The following is a 15,015-nucleotide window of genomic DNA, read 5'->3' on the forward strand; positions in this document are numbered from 1 at the left end:
GCCGAAGAACTATCAAATGGCTCTGAAGGATAATTCTTAGTGTGAGGCGATGCAAGAAGAGTTAGCTCAGTTTGAAAAGTTAAAGGTGTGGAATTTGGTCGATCTTCCAATGGGCCAACATGCAATCAACACGAAATGGGTTTTCAAGTGCTAGAAAGACGATAAGGGTGTCGTTGTCAGAAACAAAGCACGGTTGGTTGTTCAAGGCTTCAATCAAGAGGAAGGGATTGATTATACCGAAGTTTATGCACCAGTGGCAAGATTGGAAGCTATTCGTTTGTTTCTAGCCTTTGCTGCACATATGCGTATCAACGTCTATCAGTTGGATGTGAAAGGCGCTTTCCTTTACGGGAATTTGCATGAAACTGTGTATGTGTCCCAACCACCGGGTTTCGAAGCTCCAGGGTTAGACAACAAGGTCTATCTGTTGGACAAGGCTCTCTGTGGTCTCCATCAGGCCCCTCGAGCATGGTACGAGACATTGTCAAAGCATCTATTGGAGCATGGATTCTCGCGTGGTGCGATTGACTCCACACTGTTCATTTTGAAGAAAGGGGGAGATTTTCTGATTGTGCAAATTTACATTGATGACATAATTTTTGGTTCTTCAAATGAAGAATTGTGTCGTGAGTTTGAGGCAGTGATGAAGTCAAAATTTGAAATGAGTGCGATGGGCGAGTTATCATTCTTTTTAGGTCTTCAAGTGAGTCAAGGAAAAACTGGGATGTATGTGCATCAGACTAAGTATGTCCACGAGATTCTCAAATGATTTGGATTGGAAGAGAGCTTACCCTATGACACGCCTCTCCCGACAAATCTCAAGCTTTCACCCGATAAGGAGAAAGATCATGAAGTGGATCCGACTATATATCGAGCAATGATAGGTTCATTGACGTATCTCACTGCTTCACAACCAGATATTATGTTCTCTGTTTGTTTGTGTGCTAGGTACCAATCAACTCCGAAGGAGTCTCATTTGAAAGCAGTTAAGCGTATTTTCAGATATCTGAAAGGGACGCCTAAGCTTGGATTGTGGTATCCAGCTGAAGGTGGTCTGGATTTGATGGCTTATGCTGACGCAGACTTCGGAGGATGCCCGATGGATAGAAAGTCAACCTCTGGCGGCGCACAAATTCTTGGGAATCGTCTTGTCTCTTGGCAATGCAAAAAGCAGGTTGCCGTTTCTCTATCCACGTGCAAGGCCGAGTACATTGTTGCTTCAAGCTGTTGTGCTCAGGTTTTGTGGATTCAGCAGCAAATGAGGGACTACGGTTTGAATTTTACTCGAACTCCTATCCTTGTCGATAACAACTCTTCCATTTCCATAACAAACAATCGAGTTAATCACTCAAGCACTAAGCACATAGATGTTAGGCATCATTTTATTCGCGACTGTGCTGAGAAGGGTTTAATAGAAGTGGTTAGGGTAGACACCTTGGATAATCTTGCCGACCTGTTTACGAAAACATTCGATCGGGCTAGATTTGAAAATCTGGTTCGAATGATTGGCATGATCAACCCAGAGTAAAATGCTTTTCTAAACTCGCATAGGAACTTTATTTTATCTTTTCTGTACAGTTCTTACCGCTTTCGAAAAATTGAAAAAACTCCAAAAATATTTTGCTTAGTTGTAGGATAATTTTCATAAAAATACAAAAACATTTGAAAAAATTAAAATGAAGTCATGTTGAGATATAAGGGAAATAATAGTACATTGGTTAGTCATATCTAATGCAGGACTATGGTTATATACATAAATGTAACCATTAACTGTGACAACTTCATTATACGTTGCTTCGGAAGGTTTTACACGTAAATAAGAACCTATTTTTGGTAAATAAACATAATGAACTGCGTAAATCGTGTCGCACATCTCTCGGATATATGGTCTTGGAACCATAATTTTGTTTGATAGATTGCTGAAGTTCTGAGATATGTGGTCTTTATGCTGTTTATCATCTGGGTATCATGGTTGTTTCTTTTACCGAAAATAACGGGGACGCAAGTCTAGATCTTCCATGATACCATACATACGTGTAAATATCCTTAATTCATGATGCATTCGACCCAAATAAGTGATAAACAATCACATGTACCACAAAATCATGCGGCAGTCAAGTCCGTCTCTTTGTCTTTACCATGGTACTAACCTATTCACGGACTTGCTCCTGTGCCCTTTGCATCTGACATTCAAGTTCCTCCTCAGTAAGTGATCCTATCACAAAGGGCTTGTTTTTCAATTCCAAATAAGTGAGTATCTCACATTAGCTTATACGTCAAAAACAGATGATAAATGGTATACTCACTGGTAAGATGAGCTGTCGTGCATACCTTGATACGGGAGTATATTCTGATGTGGGTAAACATAGTTAATGTCAGCTTTTAATACACTTAATTCCATATCTCGAAAACAGTGTTCGAAAGCGTGCTAAAACTTAAGCGAACCACAATACCGTTGAACATTTTGAACTGTCAATATCATTCTAAAAGATTAAAGCTAAAATGCTATGGTTCTTGTATTGGGTACTGACAGTAAAACCGATATGATTCCTTTGCTCCAATTTCACAAAAAGATAATTATGGTAAATACGTTCTAGGTTTCATTTCCATTTCAGTCAAAAATTGAAAAGCCACAAAAAGATTTTGATTTCTTGTTTCTATGTGCAAGTTATCTTATTAAGAATACTCTAGGGTTGTGAAAATGATTTAATAAGATATTAAACGTCAAGTTCGGTAAGTTTAAAATAAGTTTTCTCATGAAAAAATCGGTTGTGTGTGATTCATCTAAGTGTGTGTGAGAAATTTCATCAGGTAAGGAAGTCGATAAAATTCGTTCCAAGCAGTGATATTTTTCCATCTCAAGTGAAAGATTTGTTCTTTGAAAAACTTCACAATTTTGAAAGGTTGAACATGTTTAGGGGTTCAGTGCAAATTTAAACAAATCTTGGTCCGATGATCTTTCTTTATTAGTTATTCCTATAGAACAAAAATAGAATAAAATGTAAATAAATAAAATTATTCGGACCGAGTTTCTATGTGAACTGGGTACCGAGTTTTACACAAAACTTGAGTCCGATGTTTACCAAACCTCGGCCTGACCGGATTTGTCCGACTTTTAATCTTTCAACTTATGACCGACTTTTTATCCCAACCTGAACCGATCTTGAGTCCGATTGTTGTGGGTCCGGGTTTTATTATCCAAACCTTCAACCGAAGTTATACCCCCCCCCCCTTTTTTGTCCGTTTTTTTCCTTCTCTCATTATCATTTTTCACTTGTTCAAAATCCTCATAGACATCTCCCTACCAAACTTTCATCGCACCATCTCTTCTCACTTTCTTACTTTCACCTTCTTCTTCCAAGTTCTTGTTTTGTTGTAATTAACACCCTGAGTCTTCTTCAAGGTATGCAATCTCTAATCATAACTTCTCCATTGTTTCAATCTTGGTAAGATTTCTTTGATTTCTAGGGCTTGGATTGAGCTTAGTGTTCATGTTTCTTAATAAATTCATGCATGAATCTTTGTGATTCCTTACTAATTGTTGATATTATGTGATGTTATTAAGCTTCTTGAAGTTAGGGTTTTTGTAGGAAATGTGGGGGTTTTGTGTTTGGCTTCAAGAACTTGGTGTTCTTTAGGTTGGGGTACATGAATCCTGAAGGATATTCAATGTTTGAGTTGTTTTTGAGCTTTGTTTGGTTGAAAGTTTGTGTGAATGTGTTCTTGAAATTGACTGGTTAGACAAAAATGGTTGCTTGTTTGTATGATGTTTAGTAAATGTTCTTGGCGGGGATTCTTGGGGTTTAGGAAGAAGATGAAAGAAATTTGAAATTTTCACTTTTTGATCCATCATGAAAGGAGTGTTCTTTTGTTTGTTTTGTTAAGATCTTTGGGTTTAAAGCTTTCTCTCTTCCGTAAGTTCGGAGAGATCAAAGCCTTGTTTCAATGATAAGACTTAACTACAATTCCGACTTTTTAAAATTCTCAAACGTCTGAGTTTTTGAACGTTCACTATGTTCTCCGAGTTTTAAACTCGTCTCCGGGTCCGAGTATGTGTTCCGAGCTTTACCCGGTCCGAATTTTAAACGGTCTGTTGATAGTGATTCCGAGCTTTAGATGTTCCGAGCTTTACCGGGTCCGAGTTTTAAACGGTCTCTTGATAGTGATTCCGAGCTTTACATGTTCCGAGTTTTGCATATAGTTCATGTTCCGAGTTTTTTTTACATTCAGTTCATGTTTCAGATATTGATTCTTGGTTTTTCCGAGTTCATGTTCCGAGTTTTATAAATGTTCTGAGTTTTTTGTTTAAAATAGTGCCTCCGAGTTTTGTATGTGCCGAGTTTTGTATGTGGGTCCGTGTATTGAATACTAAATGATGTTCTGAGTTTTAACGTTGTGATCTGAGTTTTTAAATATTGTCCTAGTTTTGAAGTAGTTTTTAAACTTTGAAACAACTTTTCGGAGCTTTTAAATAGTGTCCGAATAGGTGAATGTAACTTCGAATTTTGAAAGATGTCTGAGTTTCGAAAGGTTTGTAAACATGGTTCCGAGTTTTGAATAGGTGAAAGTATGTGTGTCCGAGTTTTGCACCTATTCAAAGTCTGAGGTTCCGTGTATTATGTCTGAGTTTCAAAATGTATGAACCTGTTCCCATTTTTCAACAATTCAGGACTGTCTGGGTACAACTCACAGTCTAAGGGTTACTTAGTCTAAGGTTTACTTTTATATATATTAACTGTGTGTTTAACTATGTGACAGTAATTTTTGCCAGAAATTGTATATTGATGTTTACTATGTGTAAACTGCATACTTTATTTCTAATTGTTCTGCAATTATAACTGATGCAAGTGTTTCGTTTTTGGTTTGTTTTTCAACAGAGATGGCCGAACAACCTCGTCCTGTTCGGGAGTTTCATCGTAATCATAATCAAATTGCCTTGCTAAACGAGAACGTTCGTGGTGGAGCCGAATATACTGATATCATAAGTTTTCTTCGAAATTCAAGAATTGGTTTCGCGATTTCAGAAAATATTCACCAGGTGCAAGCGTATATTGAGGATTTTTGGCGTACGGCTCGAATTGTTGATGATTCTATTTAAACTACTGTTTTTGGAAGCTCTATTGTTATCACGGAGACAGTTATTCGTACAACTTTGCGTTTGGGTGATTTAGATCATGGAAACACGTGCTATGTGCGGCAAATCCGTGAACGTGGGGTTAGATCTTTCGGTTAAGTTGGTTCTTTTACCAGGAAGGAGATCTACAAGGCATTGATTATTGGGCAGTGGAGATATTTTTTTTCATGTGTTGATGCAGTGTCTGTCTGCACGAAAATCGAGAACTGATACAATGGGTCATCATCTTCTTTCTAGATGATTGGATAAACTTACAACCAGCCGTACAACTTCTCACTGATGATTCTCCAAGCTCTCAAACACCAGATTGGTCTGAAGGCAAATGATAAGTGTATGATGATTATGTATCCTCGTTTTCTTTGTCTTATTTTTCGACATTTGTTGCCGAATCTTTCGTTCGAAGGAACTTTACCTGCCTACGCTCAAGCACCAATGCCTATTCGTATTTTCACTGATTGTGCAAGGGTTAACGAGTCCAAAAGGACTGATGCACGTCCAGTTACGACTCCCTTGCGTGGTGCTATTCTTCAAGGCAACTACAATCCAAAAATTGATCCAAATTGGTTAAACATTAGAAGTGGTGTTGATCAAATCTTTGTTGGAGATGTTCACGAGCCCGTGGTTGTTCAACCTCAAGTTGATCTTCAACAACCACCGGTTAATCTTCCGGAACCTGAACCCGTTCAAGAACCAGTGATTTCTGAACCAGTTGTTTTTGCTTATATTCAAGAAGCTATGTGAGTTCACGTTCCAGTTTCTACGTCTTCGGCAACAGGGGTTGCTGTAGAAACTGATGATGTGATTTTAGAGCTTGATGCTGCTTTAGATGTGGGTCCGTCCTCCCGTGTAGTAGACAAAGGGAAGCGGCCTATGGAAGAAGTTTTTGTGGATGAATCCGTAGATGATATGCCATCTGAAAAGCAATACCTTCTGTTAGTAATGAAGGAACTTCAAAATCGTCTTTCACCCTCCGAAAGAGAAAAGCTTGAGTTATTTCGAGCGAAGGTTGCTTCTCTCGGTCCCTCTTCCGATTGGAGTATTCGCTTAGCTAGTTGGAATGACAGAGCGAATGATTTAGATTCAATTTTTTTTAGCACGTCCTCTTCTGATGATGATTATGATGAAGATCGTCGTCGTCCTGTTTCTGATACTGTTCGTGTACCAGTTCCTCTCAGGACGTATAAGCGACAACGTGTTGGTGTTACGGATCTTCAGTATTCAAGCCCGATGGTTGCTTCAGTCACGATTACATCTAACTTTGCTCCATCAGACTCAAGAGGTCTTCTTATTATGGAGTTATCTATAGCTCTCCCATCACTGTCTTCCTCTCTTCCATTCACTTCCTTTGTGGAAGCTACCAATATGGTTACTTCTCCTCAACCAGTAACGCCAATGATGTCTTCACCGATTCCTGAAGTACCAATATTTGGGTCATTATCATCTCAAACGGGTACGGGTAATGTGTTTGCCTTATCAGGAAGTTCCTCTCTGCCACCGCGACCTTGTACTTTCACCGATTTGCTAGCACCAGAGACACGACAAGCAGGTCCTAAGGTCTCTTTCGGTCCGAGTCCGCCGGCAGTACGATCGAAGAAGGTATCTTTGTGTCCTCCAATGATACCATCCTCAGGTCCTAGGCCATCCAGTGCACAGTCGTCTGGCTCAAGACCTCCTGCTCCTAGATTTTCTACAGTTTCTTCTTCGAGACCATCAAGTTCAGGTCAAGAACAGAACTTTCAGGAGTTTGTTCGTGGCAAGTTTCAGGATGCAGCCAAGGTCATGGTTCAACACAAGAATCAGATCTCTAGGCAGCAGAAAGAAATTGCTTTCTTGAAGAAAAAGGATGCAGAACGAGACCAGCAGATGGCACAACTTTTTCGTCTAACCAAAGATCAGAGTGTTCAGTTGGGTAACTTCATAACACAAGATACCTCGTTGTCTGTCCGACAACAGAACTTGGTTAGTACTACGGATCAGTTTCTCGGGATTGTGACAGGTCTCGTGTCACTCCTTGCTGCTCAGGGGGAGATTTTGGCTTCGGATTTTCAAGTTCAGGCTAAGTGCCAGATGGATGAACTAAAGAAAATCAGAGACGATTTTGACAAGGACAAGGATCCCAACGCGTCGAAGCAGGGGGAGCAGTCAAGGAGCGCACGTGCTCCTGAAGCTGCAACCTCGGCTCATGCTGAGGGGGAGTCCTCGGGTGCAGCTATAGGGGGAGATAAAGGCCCTGTAGATTCTGATACAGGTGTCCTATCTGATTCTGAGTTAGATCCTGCTGCTGATTTGGTCTTAGGAGCTGGTGAAGTGGTTGAGGAAATGGTTGAAGATTGGCGAACCGACGACGACTTGGCTGGTAAGTTCAGTTTCATTGAGACTGCGAAAGGGAAGAGGATTGAGTACGAGTCCTTACCGGTCAATAGTGATGTTATCAGAGGCTTTGTGTTTGGCTGTGAAATGCCCGAAGAAAACTTAAATCCTATACGAATTTCCGAAGAAGTCAATGTGGCAGCTCACAAATGGTTTAGAAATCTTCCAGATGACACTCAAAGGAAGAGGTACTTATCCACAAAAGGTGAGTGCTCGGGTCAGATTCGAAGTTGGGATTTCAATGAGCAGCACGGCCTGGTAATGATTAAAAGGACCGATGGGGTTCAAGACTTCAGGCCGATCTCAATCACATTGCTCAGCTCTTGATCTCCATCATATTGCTCAGCTCGATCTCCATCACATTGCTCAGCTCGATCTCAACAACCATACAAATGTTGCTAGTATCAGAGGATTGATTCCTCGTCTCGTTGCTGAGAGTCGAGAGAGTAAGTGGAAGATGTTCAAGCCAGGAGTTGGTCGAGGAGTTAAGTACTTAAACAAGTTCACCGGTAAAGAAGAATGGAAGATGGTTTATCCTCTAGCGAGTTGCGTTCGTAAAACTCCTTTGCGAAAGTTTGATCTCGATAAATTCGACAACATAGGTTATTGGTATCTCCATGGGAAGACTGGGGAAGCTGTAATTACAAAAAAGAAAGTGACGGTTGAGATTGCTAAGATTCTGGATCCGATCTGGCTTGCCAACCTAAGGGAAGCACAACTGAAGAAGCTTCGACGCCTGCCTCTAAAGTACAATGCGGATGATCGTGTTCTAGCGGATCAGTTCATCAAGGTGGTTCGGTTCTGTGTGAAGAACAAGGTCTGGGCAGGAAGCAGCTTCTCGAAGAGAGTATGAAGATCTCAAGACCAATGAAGACCATGCACTGATCAAGGGGGAGTTTGTTAATGCACTTTAGGTGATAAGTGCATGTCTCCCATTCTATAGGGTCTTTATTGTACATATAGTGAAACTTAGTCCCAACTTTATCCTTGGACATTTTGTCCAAGTTTCAGGAAAGACTTTTGTCTGAGTTTTGCATAGGACAAAAGTCATATTTTTGTTTGTTTGTCCAGGCTTTCTAGTTTGTCTTGAAAGTTCGGGTTTTGCCTTGTATATATACCTTTATGTGGAATAGACAAGGCGGCGATTCTGTGTGAAATTCTGTGCACCTAACCCTAATCATTGTGTGTGTTTTGTCTGGCGGCTGCTTTGTGTGAGTGACGTCATTCATCTTCCTCATCAAGAATACTCAGTGTATTCTTGATCTCTCTCACAAATATTTGCATACTAGTGTTTCATCTGCAGTGGTTAATCATCTGGTGGATTCCGCACACCTGTTGGTGGCTTTAGCTGAGTGAGATCTTGGATTAGGAGGCCTTACATACATGAAGCCACTGTTAGTATTAGGTGAATCGTGACATGACAAAGTTGATTATATGTTATATATATCTGCACATGAGAAATGTCTTCAAGGTCAAATTGTGAACGTATGAAGGAGAAAGGTGTGTTAGACTCGTTACAGAAAACTGTGACGTAATGTTTGTGTTGTTTTTTTTCTATTGCATGAGAATCTTGATCTTTATTTGTTTATAAGATTTATACGATAATAGTCACGGGTATTGGCATGCGTTCAAGGGAGACCATGGCCTTGGGACATGAATATACGTGATGTGTTGTATAAATATGAAACTTATCTCTTTTGTTGTTTCGCTCTAATGTTAGTTGTGTGTGGATGTGTGTTTCATGATGTGCGTTTGTTTGCGAAACTTGCACATGAATGTAGGATTTCATCTAGAAATAGGAGTATGTAAGTGGATAATGGTCGAGTTATAAAAAGAACCTGCAGTTACATGTTAATGTAGGTCCATTTTCGGAGGATCGATCACGAAACCAAATCCCTGTTTATGACAAACACGGTCACGAGTGCAAAATCCCCGTGACGATGCAAACAAAACACATAAATAGCAAGAACACCATGTAACCAACGATTCACAGTCTATTAATTAAACGGGTGAGAACAATCATCAAACATATACACACAATGCTTGAATATAAAACTAACAGTAGGGTCGTCGAAAAACCATGGTCGACGAATAACCAGGTTATTCGTCACTGTTCACCACGAAACATAGAGTGAGGAATAACTAGGTTTTTTGTCACACATATGAACGTTCGTCGAGGGCTGCAAAGCAGAACAGCTGCAAACCATGTAATAAACACACACAGACATAAACTACTAACAATATGCAACATGCATCAGTTTTAAACATACACACCAAAGATACAACTGTCGGACCAAAGTTAGATAGGAGGATATCCGACTTGGTCGACTGACGAATACAGACTCCATAAACAAAAGACCGTAACACAACGACGCAATTAAGAACAAGTCAAAGACACAAAAAATGCTTCAACAGTTAAGAGTAATAGCTTGATGTGTGTATTGTGATGATATAATAGGTTCGTTGAATGGCTTGTGGTGATGAATAGAAAGCTTATATATAAATCAGTTATTTAATGTAGATGGTTTGGGTTTATTATGCATGCATGTATATGAATATATATTAGCTGTTTAATATATGTATAGTAATAATGTGTGTGTATAAATGAAGATGTACTATTAATGCATAAATAATCGATTAATTTCCTATATATTCAATAGTTTTGGTAATTGGGAGTTATAATTTCAACATATTTGACTAAGCCTAGTTCTAATCTCGAATGCAGTTTTAAAATTTCGTTATATATAATGTATATGTGTACATATTTCATGGTGTATGTTAAAGTGAGAGCCCAAATATTCATCTAAATACAAGAGAGTACACTATGTGCATATGTGTTAGTGATTAGATGTTTGAGCTTGTTGTGACAATTAGATTTCTCGACTCCAAAACCAAGGGAACCACATGAATCTAGGTGACTACATTTAATTGATATAACTAATAAGAATATAACAATGTGACCATGGCGCAATTGAACGTAGAGATTTCTATACTTGATTTTATTTGTTGCGCACTCTAAGTTGAGTTCACTACTCTGTCACAAGCATGTGTCCCCGGGAGGGACAAACAAACTAATATTCCAGGGAGGAATACTTTTTTTTACATTAGTCTAATTTCGATGTTAGTTAATAAACTCAACTTTATCACCAAAGTCCCTACTTACTACCGAACTAGTTGTCGGGGAGGTAACCAGGTATTTGTTGATAGCGCTATTAGGCTTAACAAACTCACACCGTACCAGGGTGGACGAGCGTGAACTAATGATGTTAACCACATGGCCAATGTTGATAGGAATTGATGAGGGAAAACAAACAGACGTCACTTCGGTATCGAGTTTATTATTATTATTATTGACATGTGTTGATGCACTTTTTGTGTCTGTTACTAGTCTTGTATGTAATTGTGTATTTTGTACGGTCTTTGTTTGATTATCAAGTCTGTATTCATAGTCGACCAAGTTGGATATCCTCCTATCCTCTTGTGTCCGACGTGTTTGTCTCCTAGTTTATGTAATTTGTCTTGAAACAATGCATGTCGCATATCAAGGGTATTTCTTTCATGTTTTTAAAACAATTTGTGCCATCTGTTTCTGCAAACTGTTATGCAGAAACAGTTAACAACTTGCAGCCCTTGGCGAAACAGGTCTTTTTCGTCAAATGGTTGTCGACGAAACAGACTTGTTGACTTTGTTTCTGTTTCGTCAAGCTAGTCAACGAATCAAATGTGATTCGTCGACTGATGGGCCTATTACTGGGCTAATTTCTGTTTCGTCGGCCCATGTTCTGTTTCGTCAAACATGAAAGCCCATCTGCTATTTAAGGCACAGATATGTTCACAGTTTAGTTAGAGATGAGAGTTTACCCTTCAAGCTTGTAAGAACTGTGTTTGTATCAGTTACCAGATCTCATCCAGTTATTCAAAAGATTGTGTTTCTTTGGTTAACCTTGTGTTTATCTTGTTCTATGTTTGATTGTCTAAGTTAAGTGGATTCCGCACACTTAACTTTGTTTGTTATAAACAAGGATTCGGTAGTGAAAATCGATCCTCCGATTTAAGGACCTACAAGTGGTATCAGAGCAGTGGATCTTATCCTTGTTTAAAATCAAACATAATTTGGTATTTGAAAGTGTTTTTGTGTTTTTCTCTGAAGATTGTTCTTAAAAAAAATTTGTCCTGATTCGTCAACTTCTGTTTCACCAAAAAGGTGGGTCGGTGTACAAAAGTCCTTATGTCAGAAGAGTTAGTTCACTTTTTCAAAACACTCAAGTTCCAACTGTTTATCTTCTCTCCAAACACACAAAACCCATACTTTCGGTTACCCCATTTTTCTCACAAATCATCCGATTATTCATCAGACTCTCACATATTTCAAAGGTGCAAACACGTTTATGATTATGATTTCCGTATTGTGCACCGTCGGTTTTCACCGGAAACCATCGGAGACCCCCTTACAGACTTGTTTTCCTTTGATATTATATGCTTTGATACTGATCTTGTTGCGATTTCTTCTTGTAACTGTTAATCTAAGTGCATGTGTGTTTGTTATGCATCTGATTCGAATTTGGGTTTGAATAGAAAAACAGGGGATTAAGGTTTGTAGTGGGTTTATCATATTGAATGGGTTTTTAACCGTAAATCAAACCCCTATCTATTTTTGGGGATGATTTGTACTCGGTTTGGGTTAAACAGATAACACTTAGTAAGTTTTTGTGAACTGCACTTTGTTTAAACCCCTTTCGGCGAAACACCCAAATCCCAAACCCTAACTCCGGCGAATCTGAAAGTCGGCGAATCAGACATTTGGGGAAACAGACAGTCGGCGAATCACATTTTTGACGAATCAGATAGTCAACGAATCAGATTCGTTGACGAATCACAACAGTCTTCTGATTCGTCAATGGCTTGTTTGGCGAATCAAAGTGGTCAACGAATCAGAACTGGTCAACAACCAAGTTCTGTTTCGTCAAAACATTTTTGTTTCGTCAAAGGATCTCTTGACGAATCAGAGTGGGTCAACAAAACAGATTTGGTCAACAATCAAGCTCTGTTTCGTCAAAGGATCTTCTGATTCGTCAACAACTCCTGTTTCGCCGACCATGCCTTAGGATTTTTTTTACAGTTTGCAATTTGTTCACAGTGGACATGGTTTGACAGTCTGTATGTCAAATGGATACATGAATTTGTATCCATACATGTCCAAATGTATATGTAAGTGATTATTTCTTATTGTGGACGTTTTAAAATTGCAGATGACACCTAAAGAAGGGAAAAGAAAGCCGACCACAAAGAAAGAAAATAAGACAGAGGAGGAAATCATGTCAGAAAAACGCCACAACTAGGTTGCATATTTGGATCCAGAGGAGAAACTTGCTGAGCTAAAAGACATTACTAGATGGATCCGGGAATCACGTATCAACTACACTGTTACATTCTCAACGCATGTATACAAGTCTCTCATTAAAGCGTTTTGGAATTCAGCGAACGTTGGTCAGGTGGATGGCAAGGAAATTATCAGTGGCCGGGTAGAGAATGTGGATGTGATTGTGTCACCGGAGATTCTCAATGAAGTTCTTCAGTTGCAGGATAGTCCGGACGCACCCGTTTCTGTCCCAACCATGTGTATCCGAGGCTGTTTACTACGGATGAAGTGTACCGGTGATATTTTCAGTATGCAAATTAACAAGAGTGATCTGCCGCTCAGATACAAGTTTCTACTACATGTTCTTATCCAATGTTTGAGCAACAAACGGGCCGGCTACGACATGGCTAGCAACGAACTCATGGGTCTTTTTGTGGCCTTGGTGCTAAACAAACCGTTTAGTATCTCAAGGTTCATTTTTGAGAACATGAAGGAAAATCTAACGAGAACTGGAAAGAACCGAACCATCGGAAACAAGTACTGGATGTACCCACGTTTTCTGCAAATGATTATGAATGTACAACATCCAAATCTTCCAAAAGCGGAGAATGATATGCTGAAGATAGAAGCTATGAACTTCAATTCATTACGACTTATCAGGAACATAGCCAATAAAAGATACAAGGAGAGCGATCCTCCAAGGAAATTATTTCGTGCTCTTCACACCACAGCATATGTTGCTCCGGCAGAGAACAAGTGGCGTCATGAAGACAGTCAATCTGATGATGAAGAACCTGAATTGAAAAGGATGATGAGTGAGAAGTTTGGTCCAGAACCAGAAGGGTCAGATGAATCTGACAGTGGTGGTGATGGTGGTGATGTTGGTATCGTTGGTGCCGTTGGTGCAACAAGTGTAGGCACTACTAGTGGTGTGTCGGCTGGTGGTACATCTGCTGGTGGTACCGCAGCAGGGGGAGTGTCAGCTGGTGACACCTCAGCTGGTGGTGATGATGAGGCGGATTCAGACTCTGATGCAGATCTCTTACTTGAACCTGGATATGTAATGTATCTGGATGAACGTGGGGTACGAAGATACAGAAAAATCAGACAGGAAGATGATCCTGAATATGTTCCCTCTGATCCCGAAACAGAACGTGCTAGAAAAAGAAAAGCTGAAAAAGCTGCAGAACATCAGAAGAAAAAGAAAGCTAGAAAATACTTAAGCACCTCCTCCAGAGGATCTGGGCCTGAATCCCCTAGTTCATTACCTACTGTGGTATCATCACTGTCTACAGCTCAACCTGTGGTATCATCACCGCCTGCAGCTCAACCTGTGTCTCCTCAGGCGATTCCACAGCGGTCAATGGCAGCATCAATTCGGGCAACCAAATCTCAACCTGGTGGTGAACGCCAAAGGATTTTCTTAGAAATGACACAGGAAGAGAAGAAAAATTTCTTGTTTATGCAACTTGAAGCTGCAGCTGATCGCGTTCAAAGACAGATTGATTTCATCCGTATCACGAAGAATGATCAAATCGGTCAGCTGGTGGAGATTGATAGATTGAAAGCTGCTGTTGGTGAACAAAATGTCACTATCCAACGCCAACAGGCAGAGATCGATCGACATAAAGCTGAGAATGAAAGGTTGAAGGCTTCTGAAGCAGAAAGGGATAGACGGAGCTCAGTTCTTCAAGAATAGGCCGAAGACTTGAAAGGTCGGTGTGATTTTATGAAGAACTGGTATGAAACCAGGAACACAACCATTGCTGAGGGTGTCAAAATGATGACTAAGGGGTATAACTTCCTACGGAAGAGAGTTGCAACTCTGTGGGAAGACGGATCTAGACAACAAGAAATATTGCAGAAAAGGGATGAAGATCCGGAGGATCAAGGAAATCCTGATACATCTGCTACACCTCAGCAACCCCTAGCCGGTACGACATCTGCCATAATTGTCTATCAGCCATCAGCACTTGGGTCATCTACAGCAGGATCAAGCGGAACTACTGGCAACGAACAACACCTTGAAGCATCAGCTGGTACATCCTCAGTTCCTAGCTCTGCTGATTTATCATTGCAGGTTGTGCACCCAATCACGGGAGAATCACTGGAAGAGGGTGAGATAGTTGAAGATCTCACGCCTCAACAGTTG

Source organism: Helianthus annuus, chromosome 2 (genome assembly GCF_002127325.2).
Source record: "Helianthus annuus cultivar XRQ/B chromosome 2, HanXRQr2.0-SUNRISE, whole genome shotgun sequence".
Classification (NCBI taxonomy): Eukaryota; Viridiplantae; Streptophyta; class Magnoliopsida; order Asterales; family Asteraceae; genus Helianthus; species Helianthus annuus.